Source organism: Manis javanica, chromosome 4 (assembly GCF_040802235.1).
Source record: "Manis javanica isolate MJ-LG chromosome 4, MJ_LKY, whole genome shotgun sequence".
NCBI lineage: Eukaryota > Metazoa > Chordata > Mammalia > Pholidota > Manidae > Manis > Manis javanica.
In genome coordinates this window covers 37,782,688-37,800,590 of record NC_133159.1, presented here as the reverse complement: position 1 = coordinate 37,800,590, position 17,903 = coordinate 37,782,688, and the positions used below count along the sequence as shown (strand labels likewise).

At 48.0% G+C, this 17,903-nt stretch overlaps 1 protein-coding gene across 4 annotated transcripts in view; it reads left to right on the top strand.

The window, feature by feature from the left end:
- The window catches only part of TRABD2B (TraB domain containing 2B), a 208,799-nt gene that overhangs the window by 3,350 nt on the left and 187,546 nt on the right, over window positions 1-17,903 (top strand). The gene's annotated exons all lie outside the window — the stretch shown is intronic.

Here is a 17,903-nt window from a genome sequence, read left to right as displayed (position 1 = left end):
TCTTCCTCTTCCTGCAGCCAGAGCCCTATCCTCCCAAGGGGAGAAGGTCATCTGGGCTCTGAGCCTGCTTTTGTGGTGGTATGAGGGTAAACTGGTATGTGCTCAGATTGGAGGTAAGCATTTGGGTGTTTGCTTCTGTGTCTGTGGTGTTACCTATTGGGGATATTCATTCCCCACCTGCTGTGCTTGCCTGAGCAGAAAGAATTTCTGTGGGAGCATCAGAAGGATGGAAAACGAAAAGAGGGTTGCAAGTTTGTGTCTGGCTTTCCTGAGGCCCTTGGGTCTCAAGAGCAGGAGGCTGTCTATGGGCACATCCAAGCAGCAGCATGTATGTACAGTACACACACAGAGGGGGACATGGTTCCTGGGGTCGGGGTGAGGGCCAGGGAGGCAGAGTGGACCTGATTTTATGTAGCTCTAGCTTGCTGTTTGAGGTTAAGCACTGCTGAATTTCCCGGGCCTTTGCAAAGCTCTGGGCGACCCTTGGACTGCCTCCCTAGACTGGGAGAAAGTCAGCAAAGATAGTTTTGGAGTTAATAATTTCAGAGAAATGTATTCACTTAAAGGTTGACAGCTCTGATTTCTGAACCTCAGGGGTCGGGGCAGGTAGAGGAGAGGAGCTTAGGAGGTTTAAAGTCTCTGGCCGCCAGGACCTGACCCAGCAAAATGTCATTAAAAACCCTGTCACCGTGGGCAGAGGTCGCTCTCATCTCACCGGCCCCAAACTCAGCTCTGAGGCCGTGGGAACAATGAGTTCACATCTGTGTCTTGAGAACAGGCTGTCAATCCCAGGACAGGGGCTCCTCACCAGGGCTGATGGCTCCTGCAAGGAGGACCCAAGACAGGGCTTGGACCCATGCTCTGAGTGAAGTGTGGCCCCTGAGCCATGCTACTCTGTTAAGAAGACAGCCCCCCATAAATCGGCCCAGCTAAAAATTCTACCTCTAGGACCAGACCTGTTTGCTGTGCCCAATATGTTGCAAGCTCTTCACCAGGGAAACCACAGCAGAAACTGATCCCCCCTTCCGAGATCTCTGGCCTTTGTTTTTCCAGGAGAAATGCAATATTGTCCCAGGGGAGGTAAGAAGCCAGATTGATTTGCCCGCCAAATGAAAGGCGGGTTTGTCGGTTCTCCTGCTGGCTCTCCCATAATTGTGGAGTCCTTACCCAGAGGGCCCTGGTGGCAGGAATATTGGGGCAGTTAGTCACGCCCCGCAGGGTTCTGACTATGCCTGACTCCTTCTCCACAGGGGAAAATCCTGTGCATTCTCTGGCCCCGCGCTGATTCCTCTGAACATACCGGCTTTCTCCCTCTGAAGTGACTTTTCCCTTGCCAGCCTGTGAGCTGATATTATCTGTGTCGGGCTCCCCAGCGCTCACCGCCCATCTCATTTTGGAGGCAGGTTTGTGGGAGGCCTCTCCTTCAGAAGCCTTCTGTCTGGCCCCAATATCTCTTTTAGGCTTAGGAGGTGGGGTCCCACCATTACTCTCAACACCCTCTTTGTACCAATCACAGAGGAATCCGGTGAGAGCTGAAGGGAGCACACAGACCCTCTGGTTGAACAGCCCCTGGCTTTAATCTGTCTCTCTTAAAACAACAAAACTATCTTTCTTCGGGGTCTGGATACACGGCTGTTCAACCAAATGACGGCTTTGGTAGGTTGAAAACATTTGCCGGCAAGTGTGCGAGGTTATTTTTTAGGAAAAGTTCTGAGAGCAATTCATCGCCTGGAGAGGAGCCCGCTGACAGTCTCCAAAGCCCATGTTTGAAGATCAAACGGACTCAAATCTCTGACTGCGAAATGCACCCACCCCATCACCAAAGTGGGCCCACTCTTAAAACTGTTCTTGGGTCCAGCTCCTTGAGAGGGCTGCATGCAGGAAGCAGGTCCAGAACAAAAGAAAGCAGGCCTCCTCTTGGTTCCCTAATCTACACACCCTTCACCACCTGCCAGAGGGTCCAACCTCTCCAATTTGTCCTGTTATCATTTTGGAGTGAGGTGATGAAATTTCTCCCCCATCCCTGTGGGCAGCCATGAGCTAACTGGGAAGGGAGGGATTCCAGAACCTGGTGGATGGGGTTGCTAGGGATCCCCAACCCCAAAGTCAGAAATGCAGCAGCTTTCTCAGTAAAATTGTATGCACGCGTGCACAGTTTGATATGAACATCTGTGATGCATTATTGTACCAAAATATCTGTTAAGTGCATCAGATTTTTATTTTTTCTTTCCTCTCAGCATTACTGTTATTGCAAAATATTTGGGGGGTGGGCAATAAGAGAAGAAGGAGGTAAAAAGAAGCCTTAAAAGAGAGTGACTTTTTGTTAAGGCCTGAAATTTTAGTTTTAATTTTAGTATTTCTCAATTTTTTAATTTTCTTCTTGGGCAGAAATACCACAGTTTTCCTGGCTAAGTAGAGAAAGAAAGCTTAAATTTTGAGACTCCTTGGACTGGAGGAACCACTGAAAAAGTTTCTTTTACCTTTGCACAGCTTGGAAAATCAGGTTTATTGGCCCCAGTGTCTTATTTCAATATAAACTGAGGGTGCTAAACCTAACATCAGCATGAGTTTCCTGTGTGACCTTGAGCAAGTCAGTTTCCCTCTCTGGGCTTTGTTTTTCCCATCTGTGAAATGAGATACCAGCATTAGATCATCACTCAAGCCCCTTCCAACTCTGACATTGCATGGGATGGTTCTAATCAATTCCACGTGCCTGGCACCCTGCAGGAGGCACCACATTTTTTTCCATTTTGTTGGATTCTCACAATCTTATGGCTTTCTAAGGTGGGCGCTCAGAAAGGTTGGATGACTTGCCCAAAGTCACATGGCTACTAAGGAACAGAGCCAGTCTGCCTGACTCTAAATGAAGGATGTGCCCTTCCTGCTGCCTCATGCTGACTAGGTATTTTGTTCTGCTGCCATTCCTCCTTTAGTCCTTCCTTCTGTTTCTTTCCCCCCTTAACTTTTCACTTCTTGGAGGATTTACACTTGCAGAAAAAGTATTTTCTTTGGCTATGGACTGGAGTGGAGATGATGAAGGCCCTGGTGTGTTCAGATAGCAGCACCATGGCTTAGAGTCAGAAGATATGTTTTCAGGTTTCAGTCCCAACTCTGGCTCAAAAGCCAATGACTCATATATAACTTGGTGTTTTTCCACCTATCAGGTGGGGCAGTAGTGACCAGCCTTTCACAATTGAGCTGGTTTTGTTATCACATGAGAAGACACTGCCTGTGGGAGGTTGCAGAGAGGGTGAATGACTACCTAGAAGTAGGTCTTGTGCTGCGACAAGAGTCTGTGCCAGCTCCAGGACAGGGACAGAGGAAGGCTGCATGGGAAGCCTCTTCTCTGTCCTATTGGTACTTCTGCCAGCAGCCATGTCCATTGTCCATCACCAGCCTGGGCCTACTGGGGAAATAAGGGGGCCCCCTTGGGGGCCTGGGGATGTCTGAACCTTGAGTCCAGATCTTGTGACAATCTTGGGACCTGTGGATTTTAATCAGCTCCGTCAGCTACCTCCAGGGACTGGTACAGGCTGCCACTAACTCCCTGGGTTGGTCAGGACGCCTCCTTCTCCCTGTAGGGAGTCTCAGTCCTCCCCTACACAGCCTGGCAGGGGCACTGAATGAGAAGACCTCTAAGTTAGGAGGATCTCCAAGGCATAATAAGAGAACAAGGACCCTGCCATTCTGTACTTCGCCGTGTTTTAACAAACATGCCAACATTATCCATCCAATGTTTGTAGAGCCTGAACACTCAAGCATGGCTGTCAAAGGTGTCCAGAATGTTTGTAAAATTCTACGTCCCCTCTCTAGGGAGTTAAAAGCCACAAAATCATCATTTATTGAGCACCTCTGTGTAGGGTGCTGCAGTAGACCTCGTAAGACTGTCAACTCTAATCCTCACAGAGATGCTTGGGCGGGCTGCTCTTGATACGTAATTGCTCGAAAGCCTGCTGGTTCCAGTGGGGGATCCTGCTGCCTCTCACTGCCAGTCTGCAGAGTGGAGAGACCCCAGGCTGTCACGACAGAGTCCACTGGATGCCCACCCAGCCTGGGAGCCTTTCCTTCCTTAGGAGTCCTCTCCCTCACTCACCGGGCCACAGCACTTACTGTGTGGGGCCAGTGCAATGCTGGGGGCAGAGGCCTGGCAACCACAGTTTTCACCTGCAGAGAGTTCATTGCCTATCAAGAAAGAGCAGGTATTACTGGTCCTGTTTTACAGCTGTGGAAACAGAGGCACAGAGGGCCTATGCATTTGTCTCTCCTATATCCTGGATCTCCGCACTTTACATCAACACCGTATTCCACCTTGCTCTTCCTATTGTACACTGCCATCTTTCACGACTATCTTATTTCCCGTCCTCCAAGAACAGCCATCGTGGAGTCTTTCTGCCCTTTCTGAGCCTCCTTGTAAGCCACAGCACTACGCCCTCCTAGTGAAGGGACCAGTTACCTCCCCCAAGGCAGTTAAGCACCCCACAAAGATCGCAGACCATGCTGAGTCCCCTTCAACCCTGAAGTCACCCAGCGAGTGAGAGCTCCCCGTCAGTGCTGGAGCAATACACAGGCTGGCCCCATCTGCTCCGTGTAACTCCAGATAGTGGGCTAGGAAACAGGCTTCTTCCGGCCCCACCTCCACCCTGTGCTTCTGCCGCCTGCCTGCCACACCCGCTGTGTCTCCCACTCTGAGCCCTGTGGTTGGGAGCTGTTCAGCAAATGTGTGTCACATGGTGTGGCAGTCCCTCAGGGGACCCTCTGAGCACTGACTCCTAGCATGTGTGTTCTCAGATTCTTTCTGTGCCTGGAGAGCTGTTTGCAAAGAGCCCCTGCTGGCACAGCTGTCTCTGTCCACTCTGTCTGATCTGGTTAGCTCAGACTTTAACATTTAATATATCATCCTGACATATGGGGGATGAAAGACTCAGAAGCAGGCACACGGGATGGCTTAGGTACCATCATCAAAGGAATGTGAGACCTTAAAGCTGGAGGTGACCAAGGTGCCATGAAATATTCTAGACTCGGAATCAAGGCTCACAGTATGAAGTCTTCCAGGCTTACAGACTCCGAATCATAAGCTGGGATGCGGAGGCTCAGGGAATCTAAGAATGGTGAAATCTTAGAACATTCAGCTCAGAGACATTTTTAGACTCGAAGAATCTTCACATCGTGAAATCCTAGCCTTTAACTTTGAAGAATTTTCAGCTCATGGACACAGACTTGTAAAATCTTAGCGTTGGAAGGGGCCCATCCTCAAGAATTCCAAGAAGCCCCATCCTCAATCCCATCTATGTCCTTCCCGCACCCCACCCGCCAGCCAATCAAAGGCCAAGGAAAGGAAGCCTGAGCTGGGAAGCACTTTGTGACGGAGATAAAAATGGGAGCGTGCCTTTGTTAATAGTTCCCATTTGGACTTCTCTCAAAGCCAGGAAGAGGTCGCCTGGTAATGCAGCTTTCTGAGGGAGGGAACTGAAGAACGTTACGAGAACCGCAGCCTGCCAGCCCGGCTGCCGACGTTCTTTTCCCTCAAGTTTGTTTCTAAATGTTATCCCCTTCGCTCCCTTTTATCTCCCATCACTGGCTCTCTGTCCGCCCACTTAATCCACAGGCTGCCGGTGGCCCAGCTTTTAGTTGTGCTCAGCGGCTGCCAAGCTGTCTGGCCGAGCAGCTCCTCCAGGATCCGCAGGCTTTTAAATCTGTGCAGTATATCCGCTGGAACACAAAACTGCTGCCCCGAGCTTGGAAGCGCTGTTACTTTGCTAGGCCTCCTCCCTCTCCAGGAATTTCCTCTTTTTCTCTTCTATTTCTGAATCGAGATTTCCAAGGCTCAGCTCAAAGCTGTGCCTCCTCCAGGAAGTCTTCCCAAAATGCTCTTAAATCTAATCTGCTTGAGAAGACTTGGTGTAAAGCTTTCCTTGGTGACCCAGCCACATATATTCTTTCCCTATGTGGAATTTTTTTATGGCATTTTATGATATTCTTTCAGCACTTATATATTTTACTTTGTATTATATACATATATATAATACTTTATATATATATATATATATATATATATATATATATATATATATATATAACTGAAACAGTCATTTCTTTCCTAGTAGTGCCCAATTCAAAGTCTTGCTCAACATAAGCTCACAGTTGATTATAAAATTAGACTGAATGTGCTCCAGTTCTGAAGTTGGGGCTTTGTGGTATATTCTGCCCTGGGGTGTGGGCAGCTCTGAATGCTAAAAAGGGGCTGCATCTTGGTCTCTGTAACCCCAGAAAGCACCTAGACTTGAGATGTATGGATGAGTTTCACACTGTGGGTGGACCTTCGGGTCAGGACTTTGTGACATCCATGGGTCCCTATTGGATTTATCTCTCTCCATCATGGAACACTTCCTTGTTTTCTCTACCTCATCTGTAACTTGCAAACAAAGGCCTCTTTTTTTCCTCCTTTTCACTACCCAGAGTGAGCATGAGCCTCTCCAGGCTCACCCCATGCTCCCCACTTGCAATGTTTAATTATACCCATATTGTTGCTTTGGTTTCAGGATGCAGGGATGCTGACCAGTTCTAGACCCCCCTCCCTCCCACCCTTCCGCACACAATCCTTGGTTCTGCCTCCATGCACCTGCTTATGCCATTCCCTCTACCTGAGAAGCCATCCCAGTTTTTATTTTCTGGCTAATTCCTACGCCTCTGAAGTGGTAAGTGTTCCTGAGGGCAGTCATCTTAAAAGCCTGGACTATTCCAACAAATGCCCCTTGATAGCCAGACTTTTATTCATGGTCACCAGATTGGACTGTCCCCTGTGGGCTGATGGCACCTGATCATACTCAGCAGTTTGAATTTAGGTGCAATGATGTGATTCGCTTTTAGCATGGGGAGTTCTTTTCCTTATTTACATATGCATGCATGTATGTATGTATACTGACATAGTATTGTATTTGTTTCTGGTGGAATGATTTGGCATTTGAATATATTGCAAAATAGCATCGTGTTTTAAAAAAATTGGTGGGTATCTTAGTCTGCTAGACTGCCATAACAAAATACCACAGACTGTGTGACTTAGACAATAGAAATCCACTTTCTCATAGCCCTGGAGGCCAGAAGTTTGAGATCAGGGAGCCAGCATGGCTGCTTTCTGGTGAGAACTCTCTCTGTGGCTTGCAGGCAGCTGCCTTCTTGCTGTGTCCTCCTATGGTAGAGGTGGAAAGGGTGGAAAGAGAGGGTGAGGGGAGAGAGAGAAGAGGAGAGAGGGAGAGGGAGGTGGCGGGGAGAGGTGACTTGAGAATCAGAGAGAGCTAGCTCTCTGGTGTTCCTTCTTATAAAGATACTAAATCATCATGAAGACCCCACCTTCGTGACATCTTTTAAACTAATTACCTCACAAAGTCTGCATTTCCAAATACTATCATAGTGGCAGTTAGAGCTTCAACATATGGACTGGGCTGGGGGACACAACCTTTCAGTCCATAACAGTAGGTGAGTTGTACCTGGGCCACTGTGCCTGCCTCACAACCCTTGAAAAGAGCCAGAAGGTCACCAGACTGGGCCCAAACAAATCAGAGCCTTCTGCCATCTCTGGATGACAGCCTGGAGCCAGTACCTGACCACCGTCTACCTTCCCTGCAGACAGTGCATATATTCCCCTGCCCTGGTTGCTGAGACCGTGTCTCCACTTATTCTTGGAGTCTCCCTTTTCTTCCCATTGGGTCAGGAAGGGCAGGTAGAAGCATTAAAATTTCTCATTTGCACTTATCTTGTGAACCTGTGTTCTCGGAATAAAGGTTCCTCCCCACCTCCCTCATTCAGAGGAAGGTCAGGGTCTCATTCTACCTTTAGAACCAAGGAGCTGGCTTCCTTTAGACAGCATGGCACAGATTCAGCTCAGAAGCGCCCACCAGTGGCCTCTAGGCATTGGCCCAGGACAGCCCAGTGTGCTGCCAGTGCCCCAAATCATCGGCCTTACTGGGAGTGTAATAACCTGGGGCTAGTTACATCACAGTTCTGTGCCTCAGTTTCCTCATCAGTCAACTTCATCGGATTGCTGTGAGGATTATTTGACTAGTGTAAATCAACCCAGTACAGTGGCAGACACACAACCAGCACTCAGTAAACAACTAGCTCATAGTTATTGTGTTTTTAAATTAGCATCGTTGTACAATTTTTCAAGAAATGTTTTTTTTTTAGTTCCCACTGTGTGCCAGATATTGGGATATGTACCAGAGATACAAAAGTGAGCACAAATGATGCCATTCCCAGATGCCTCCTTTCTGGGTGGGGTGAGCAACGGCCTCAGGTGCCTTACACTGCGGGGAGGCAGGAGGGCGTGGCGGTGGTGTTTTGTGCTGGGGCAGCGTGGAAGACACACACTTCCTAGTCCGGGAAAGATCTGGGAAGCCTTCCTAGAAGCAATCTGAAGGAGTAAGGTAGCAGGCCAGGGCTGCGGGAGTTCTCCACACGGAGCCCAGAGCAGAGCGGGTGCGTCCGGGACTGGCCGCAGTCCCGCCTGGCACTCCCGGGGCGGGCTGTGGCGAGACTAGGCCAAATGAAACCGCCTGCCTGGTCGTCCCCCTCCGCTTCTGCGCAGCGCCTCTCGGAGCTGAGCCCGGGCCCAAGCCAGCCTTCTAGAGGCGCGGGCTGCTTTGCCCAGGACGTGGGGCAGCACATCCGCCTTCCTGGGCCGTATTCCGCGAGCTCAAACGCACGTTTCCTAAAAGGGCGGCGAGCGGGCGGCCGCGGCGGGTGGGCAGCAGTGCGCGTCCCCCGCCGCCCCTCGGCCAGGCGACTGCGCGGGCGGCACGGGTGGCCCCGCCGGCGGGCGGCTCGGCCGGCACAGGCGCTTCCGGGCGAGCCCCGCGTGGGGTCTCCTGCGGCCAGCCCTGCCCGCGGGAGCCGTGGTGCAAAGGCAAAACGCTGTGCGAGGTTCTTTTTCCCTTTCCTATTCTGTTTAGAGAATTTACCCGCTTCCTCCCTTTGGAGATTAAAGTTTCCTGACCAGTTTTATCTCCTGGGAACGTAATGCACCGTCTATGCCATTTGTAATTTAGGCCTCGGGCCTTAATTGAAAGCCCTTTTTAGAATGGAAGATTCAGGCAGAAAAAGCCTTTTGGAAATCTCTCTGGCTCATCTTTTAGCCCTAGTTTGCACAGTCTCCCTCTTTGAAGGGCCCAGCCTTGAGTTTGAGAAGAGACAAAAGCCCAATTGGCAATGGTAATTCCAACTATTAGCATCTCCTTTTGCAATTTACAGTCTTTCACAAGCAGTACCCTCTTCCTGTAGTCCCCCAGGAGGACACCTAGAAGGGGGATAGATCAATTTCCTGCTCCCCATTTCGTGTCCGCACTCCCAGTGGCCTGTTGGCTCTCCTGCGGGATGACTGTAGCACGCATTGGATTGTCAGGCATTTTTGAGCACTAGACTCTTGACTGGGGCTGAGGTGCAGCTTGTAGAGCTGTGGATTGGTCACGGGATGGGTAAACTAAGACAGTTTGGGACCTCAGTGGTAACAACGCTTGGTCATTGTGTTTGACCTTGACTGAGGTGTTCAGTTGACTAAGCCTACGTAACCCCCATGCTTAGGCCTACTGGTGTCATGCAAGTGATTTTATATTGTTCTGCATTCATCAGTAGTTTTGTGGCGAGGGTGGTGAGAAAGGATGCAGGATTCTTGATAGACTCCTTGTAAATTGAACAGGATTGGGGCCTCTGGAGATGAGAGTGGAAAAGGCCATGCTGGGAGGAAGGAGACTGTTAGGCAAAAGTGCCAGGATGGGAAAATGCAGAGAGTTAGCAAAGAAAAGTATTTCTACCCCTCCCTCTGTTGACTTTATTCTTACCCTTTCCTATCTAGCTCCCAAGGGAGCCATTGTTATTTATTGGTGCCTATCATGTGCTAGGCCTCGTATTTATCACAGTAAATTCCTAAAACAATCCTGAAAGGCAAGTATTATTTTCCCTGTTTGAGGAAATCGCATCTAATTGCATTGTGCAAAATGATGGAGCAAGGATTTCTTCCTGTATCTTTTTCGATACCTTAAGAGAGACACTGGACTGGAGTTGGGATTCCAGCTCTACCACTTTGGCTGGATGACTGAGGATCTGTTTCTGCATCTGAAGAAATGGGGCTTACAATAGTACCTGCCCCCTTGTTTGTTGTGAGGAGTAAATGAGGTAATGCCTATAAACCACATAGCTGAGTGCCTGGCACAAAGTAAGAGGTAATGAATGTTAACTGCCGTGGTTTAAATCACTGTGATGGTCATTTTAATTATTGTTATTGGCCCATTTTTCACCCTGTCAAGGGTCTTCAGGTGAAGCCCACCCCATAGAGAAGATGGTTCTTGGCCCCTTAGTCTCTCAGGCACCCACTGTCCCCCAGAGCAGGGATGGGTGGTTGGTTGACCTGATTAGAACTGTGTGGCCCAATCTCTTGGAGTGTGAGCATTTCTGACCGTCTGCAGTGTGTAATGCCAGGACATTTTGGTTTGACTTCCTTGTGATCTACCACTGCTCCCTAGAGTGGGGACACATCAAGAAGAGGGATGGAAAAGTTTAAACTGGAGAACCCCACTTGAGGCCCAGTTCTGCCGTGGGTTAGATCTGTGACCTGGGGTAATTCGCTCACAAAGGGTCCTTTCCCTCCACTCTGGGTGTTACTAAGCAGCAACTCAGAGTTATGGGGAAACCAAGGGATGAAGCCTGGGAAGGACTTTGTCAGCTCTCAGATGCTCTGTGCTCTTAGTAGTATTCTGATGTGCATATGTTTATCCCTCTTCTCTTTCCAACAAAGAGAAATACAGGTTTTCTCCACCATCCGAAAACAGAGTGTTCCTATGAAAACTTTGGTGAGCCAAAATTGTGTAAAATGAAGGAGCAATTACCATTAACTTACATGGAAAAAATTTGTAGTGTTCTCAGAGCCAAAAAATAAGCTCTGTTATGCTTTTCTGATACTTAGGATACGTCTTGATAATGGATGCACAAAATAAATTGAGATTAAGCACAGATTCTCACAGACACAATTCAAGGCTATGGCGGCTCCATGCTTAGCTGCTGAGTGTAGTTCCTGGGGGAGGAGCTTGGTGGCGCCACTCTCGCTGCTCAGAGTGGGAGCTCCCTCTGGAAGGCTTGCTGCAAAACCAACACTGAACGCTATTTTCGCTTTTTGTCGTTTTCCATAAAGAAATACTTTTCGGATTTCTTTCAGTTCGACAAAATAGGTACTAACGTAGGTCTTTTGTAAAAACTAAGTGGTGTAACGTCAGCTTTCGAAAAGCAGAGGATTCCCTATAAATTCTCAGCGAATTGAATTAGTGACTATGAAATTATTCATCCATGCATTTATACCTTTGTTTATCAAACACTATAAATTTGTAACAGCACAGCTTAGATGGCTCCATGCTTCTGCTTCTCAGTAGAGCCCTCTAGAGTGGGTGTGGGAGTGAGGAAATATAACAGAGGCCCCAGGCCCATCGCTCTGGGGAGTGCATGTTGAATTTGTCCCAATAGCCGGACAGAATATCAGTTTCCACCTGTCTGTCATTATTGAGTGCTGACCCTGAGCCTCTGCCCCCATGGCTGCTGGAGCTTTGCAGTGACTCAGGTCCTCTGGAGGCTCTACAGAGGCTAGCAAGATGAAGGAGACTGCATCCTTGCTGTTAAGGAGTTATCTTTGTTATATATTCATTTGTATAGATAAAGGATAAAACTCCCTTCCTTGTGAGTACCTGCTTGGCTTTAGTATAATGCCACCTGAGCTCAGTATTGAAGGACAAATGGTTGTATTCCCTGGGTTCAGGAGGAATACCATGTATGGGGCTGGGAGCTGATGGTAATATTGACACATATTGAGGGAATATCCTTACCCATGTGCAGAATATGCATGCGATCATTAGAAATGATTCCAACTCCTTGATTCCAGGAGGCATGGGAGACTTGGGGATTGGCCATAGAGGTACACGGGCCACATTGTGGAGGCCTCACAAGCCATGTGAAGAAGTTTGGGCTTGTTCCTGGGTGCACTGGGGACCGTTGCCCCCACTCCTGTATTTTGCAATTCATTCATTCGTTAAACTAGAGCATCTCACCCAGGCTTGCTTGGAAATTCTCAAGCCCCTTGGCTTGAAGAAGGAGCTGTCACATGAGGGTCTTTCCCCTCATCACATCTATGATGCTGTCACTGCTGGGCCAGAAGAGGACTCTCAGCTTCTGGAATAGGAACTCAGAGAGGGGAGGTGGTTCTCTGAGAAATTAGATCGTAAAAATAGTCTGGCAGCTGAATGAGACTAGCCATAGTTATGTATTACAAGGCTTTTTGTGAGGGGGCCTGAGACCCTGATCACCACTTCTAAAGTAACTACTATAGGAAAACATCCCTGCATTTCATATGACCCATGTGATGGCAGATGTGGGGGATTCCACCTGTTCTCTGTGGGAAGGGTGAGGCATGTGGCTCCTGAAGGCTCTCCAAGTGGAGGTGGAGTGGGATGGGAGTACCTGTGCTCTGAAGATGGTCTGTAAACATTGAGAGCACTAGATTGGGAGTCCAGCAGCATGCACCCTCATGCAACCTCTTAGTGAGTACAAGAGGGTTTGGTAAACCATAAACCACACCTCCACACTGCTGCAAAGTCACTTTTTAAGCTGGCTCTACCTCACTGGAAAAAGGCATTTTTATTTTATTGTCTTTGATATGTTTACATGTCTGTATCCTCCATAGACTGAAGTTCTTTGAGGGCAGGAACCTCCTCTGAAGAATTGGGTTTGCCAGGGCCTGGCTCCAAGTGCACACTCAGGGGTGCTGTGGGTAGCTGTAAAATCACCAGCTGTATCTACACATCATCACCTGAGTATCTGGGTGGAAAACAGAAATCCCCAGCCGCATGCCGCACTGTTCCCAGATTTCCAGATGTTCAATTCCAGGAGGTCAAACATCTAGGCAGCCGCCTGCATGTCCCACTGTGGACCCAGGTTTCTGGCTTTGGGTGGCTGTGACCACTAAGCACCCTTTTGCCCCCATGTTCTGACCATCTCCTGGTGGGCCCACGGTTTCCTGCTGATCCTTCATTTCCACAAGAGCCTAAGAGCTCCCACTGGGCCGCCCTGGGAATGGGGGCCACTGCTCCTCCTGAGTTGGAGGCATCTTCCTAGCCCTGTCCCACACCCTTCCTCACATGTCTGTGTTCTCTCCAGGGCACAGATCAGAGCTTCTGTTTGCTGGTCAGTCCGTGATCCTCACACAATATAAATGAAAGCTGCTAAAACCAATAAATTCAAACCATCTGTGGGTAATGGAGAAGAGCGGAGACGTCAGAGGGCTGCAGTGTGGGGTGGCGTCAGCTCGGACGGCACCCGAGCTGATTTGTGTATGAGCAGAGTAAATATCCAAAGTGGTAAACAGCCTTGGGTCTCTCATCATCACTGGGGTTCAAAGGCATTTAATAGGAACACATACTCTGTGTCTCTTGTAAACAAAGCGAGATTCTCTGTGTGTGCTGACCTACATTCCGCATTTCCATCTTTGGGAAAGCCAGCCAGACCCTCTAGCCGGAGCCCGCAGTCTGCGCCTTTGGGCCAGCTTGGGTTTCCTTCTTTCTGGTTTTGGCGTTTGGTGTAACGCTTTTGTTTTGCAGAGGGGGCTGCCTTTTCATCTCTTTGGCCTTGGAGCAAATGGGATGGGTAGCCATTCTCACTCCCGTGCTGATGAGAAACGGGAGCCCAGAGATGTAGATGGACTTGCCCCAAATCACACATCAAATCCAGGCTAAATCAGGACAGTCCCCCTTCTCTCCTCTTTTAGAACCCCTGAGCCCTCCATTCCTTCTTCCATGAATGGTACTTCTATTCTCCCTAACTTAGAATCCCAGAGACATCCTCAACTCCTTCATTTCCTCTCCCTCCAGGGGTCTGCTGGGGCCTGCCCTGCCCTTCTGCTAGGTCCCTGCTTCCTCTGTCTTTTTTTTTACCCCCCTGTCTTTGCCTTTTTTGTTTCTTATTATCTTTATTTTTTAAAATGTTTTATTGGTGTATAGTTGACATAATACTATATTAGTTTCAGGTGTACAACATAGTGACTTGACATTTATATACATGATGAAATGCTCATCACAATAAGTGTAGTCACCATCTATCACCACACAAAGATGTTACAATATTATTGGCTATATTCCCTATGCTGTACTTTTCACCTCCGTGACTTATTTGTTTTATAACTGGAAGTTTGTACCTCTTAAGCCTCTGCTTTTTTTATTTAGGTCATTCTCACATTCAGAAAAGAAGAGCCCAGGGAAGGAACTTGACAGTCATGGGCTAAGAGTTCTGGTTTCGCTGCCTGTCAACTTCCAACAGATTCTTCCCCTGAGTCTGTCAGTTTTTAATATGAGAAATGGGGATGAGAATACCTGCCTTCTTAGAATGGTTGTGAGGAAGCCCATTACATGGAGCCCACATACGTGAGAATACCCAGCTGGCTCAGTGACTGGTGGTTCCATTCACCTCTCTTCCTTCAGCTCTGGATTCTTTAAGTGGTCTCCTAATTGCACATTAAAAATGGATTAATCCTTAAAAGTGCACAGAAGTTTGAAATGGGTGAAATCTGAATCATCTCAGTGGCTTGCAGCAATGTCAATGTCCTGGTTTTGATATTGTGCCATAGTTATGTAAGATGTCACCACTGGAGGCAATGGGGTGAAGGTATTATCTCTTATAACTGCATGTGAATTATAATTATCTTAGAAGAAGAAGTTTAATTAAAAAAATTAATTAACCTTCTCAACACACTCATTCTTCTGTACCCGCTGTATGCCAGGTATTGCTTAGGTCCTTACTAGGCATGTATCAGCCAACACAAAAGAAACAAATTCCTGCACCCACATCCATCAGTCTTTGCTCAAAGGTGCTCTCCTCTATAACCACCCTGTTTCAGATTGCAAATTAGTCCCTTGAACTTCCCATCCGTTTCCCTGCCTTTTCCTCCACAGTACCTGTTACCAATTGGCATTCCATGTATTTTACTTACTTATTTTGTTTATTGCCCTTCACCTGATCACTAGAATGTCAACTCCATGAGAGGAGATTTTTGACTGTTGTCTGTATCATTAGCACCTGGAGCATGCCTGGCATGCAGCAGGCACTCAGCTTTTGTTTTTTGAATGACTAAGAATGACAGACAAGAAACAAGTCAGGGTGGGGTATAGTGCTGAAGGAAAACAAAGCAGAAGAAGGGGCTGGTGACATGGGGGAGGAGCTGGAATCGTTTCTATTGATCGTGGATTTTTGTACAAACATTGCACTGTGCTCTGAAGATGGTCTGTAAACATTGAGAGCACTAGATTGGGAGTCCAGCAGCATGCACCCTCATGAGGGATGAAGTCCTGGCTCCTTCGTTTGTAATCCATCATTAATTCACTCTTTCTTTTATTCATTTGCAAGATGTTTCTTTGAGCCATTACTCTATATGCAACCATCTAGAGCAGGCAGAAAAGGATTTGCCCCAAGAGGTTTACAGGTGGGTAGGAGAGGGGACAGGACTGCAAACAGAATGGGAGAAGGGAGAATGAAGCAAGTGTGAGCCAAGTAGAAGTGCTGGGGGAGGAGGGCTCACCTGTGTCCTAGGTGTCGGGGGAAGGCCCTGTGGAGGATGTGCTGATCCCTGGCCGTGAAGGTCTGGAGGATTTCAAGGCCTTTTCTAATCCTGGCCAGCTCAGCTTACTAACATCCTTTTCCATGGCCCTTCTAGAGGACACCACAGCCCTCATTAGACTGCTGCCTGAAGTTGGCCCTGGACACCCTGGCTCTGTTTGTACTGTGACCTCTGCCTGAGGTGCTCTCTCTCCTTGTCACTCTAAAACCTATTTCCTCTTCCAGATCCAGCCTGGCCTTTCCTGTAGGAAGCCCTCCTTGATCGCCCAGCTCCCCCAGTTGGTCTCCTCTGAATATCGGTGCCAGCTGTGGTCTCTGCTGCACCATTTGGCTTCTTGGGAAAGAGTCTTGTGTCAGACCAGCTTCGCTGTGAGTGGGACTTGAGCCCCCATCTAAAATAGGCGCTGGCTGGCAAACCAAATTTAGTCTTGGGCACAGAGTAGGCCCAGTAGTGCTTGTGACTGGATGTACTTGAGAGCAGAGGAAAAGTGTGATTCATCCTCAAGAAGGGCAGGATTTGTCATTTTTGTCATTGACCCAGACTCCCCACATTTCGAGCCACTGGACACTCAGTTAGGGGAGGGCTGAATCTACCTCTGTGGTGTTTGAGTGTGCTGTGAACAAAGTAGTGCTGCAAATGGAGCAGCCCCCTGATGCTAACAGGCTATGGGGATTGGTCTTTTTTCTGGCATCATACTGGGTCTGTGCACAGTGAATTCTTACAAAAAGATATAAAAACATCTTCCCAGCATTTGCTGCTATACATTCATTCACCTCACAAATGTGTTTCTAAAACAATTTTTTAAATTTTAGAAGAGTTTGACTGATAAGAATTCTTGAGAAGATAATGCAGAAAGTCCCCCTTGCCCCATTCACCCCCCTGTTGACACCTTACCGTGATAATGGTACATTTCTTACAGTGAATGAACCAATACTGATCCATTAGTGTTAACTAAAGTCCATACTTCATTGAGATCTGCTAAGCTGTTCCCTGCTGTCCTTCCTCTGTCCCAGAATCCCATCCAGGACACTGTGTTGCATTTACCCTCTCCTTTGACTCCTCTTGGCGATGACAGTTTTTCAGACTTTCCTTATTTTTGATGATATTGAGTAATGATCAGATATTTGTCCCTCCACTGGGATTTGTTTTGATATTTTTCCCTCCATTGTATTTGTTTTGATTAGATGGGAGGAAGACCAGAAATAAAGTGCCCTTTTCATTACGTCATTTCCAGGTCACACACTATCAACTTGACTTATCCCTCCCCTTGAAATTAATCTCATCACCTGGCTGAGGCAGTGTTTTCGTCAGGCTTCTTTTTTGTAAAGTTACTCCTTTCCCCCATCTTCCCACAGTGTATTTGGAAGGAAGTCATGATGAGCAGCCTGTACCTAAGGAGTGGGCAGTGGGCAGTTTTGCTTCCCATCAACCAATGTGTTTTGAATGTTCACTGGTCCTGAGCACTACTGCAGTGAATGAGACAGAAAAGATTCTTTTCCTACGTGGCACTTTCCTTCAAGTGAGCATTTAACAAAGAAGAAATAAATAGTTTTAGGGCATGATAAGGGGCCTAAAGAAAAAACGGCTACAGGCTAGAGAGGCACCAGGGTGCTGGGGGTTGGGGTGGGACAGGAGTAGCTGCTTTGTTTCCTTAGTCTTTGGGAAGAAGGTGCCTTGCAGGCTGAATCCAGAAAGGGGAGGAGCTGCCCATGAACAACTGGGGAAGGGGCATTCTGGGCAGAAGGCACCACAGATGCCAAGGCCCTGAGGCCTGTTACAGGAACAGAAAGATGTCATGACTGGACCCCTAAAGCACAGGACAGTATCAGGAGATGGAGTAGAGAAGAGTGGGGGTGAAGTCTTGCTAGGCTTACAAATCCCAGAAAAGTCTTCGGGTTTTATTCCAGCAGTGGAAGCCATTGGTCTGAAGTCTAGGAGATATGATTTGCTTTTATATAAAAAAGTCGGCTTTGTCTGTGGTATGCAAAATGGGCTTTCCTGGGGGCAAGAGTGGAGGGAACTGTGAGGCCAGTGTAGATGCAGTTGGACTTGTCCAGGTGAGGGATGATGGGGGCTTGGACTGGGGGAGCAGGGTGGGTGGGTTCGACTGCACTTTGGAGCACATCTGATGAGTTGGTTGTGGAGAGATCAAAAAACTGCTGTTTGTTTGCACCTTTTGGCCCATGGTGGCACCATTAACTAAAACTAAGGGTGGCTGGGGGTAAAATTACAAATACTGCAGGTTCAGTAGAGAATTCCACTGTTGGCA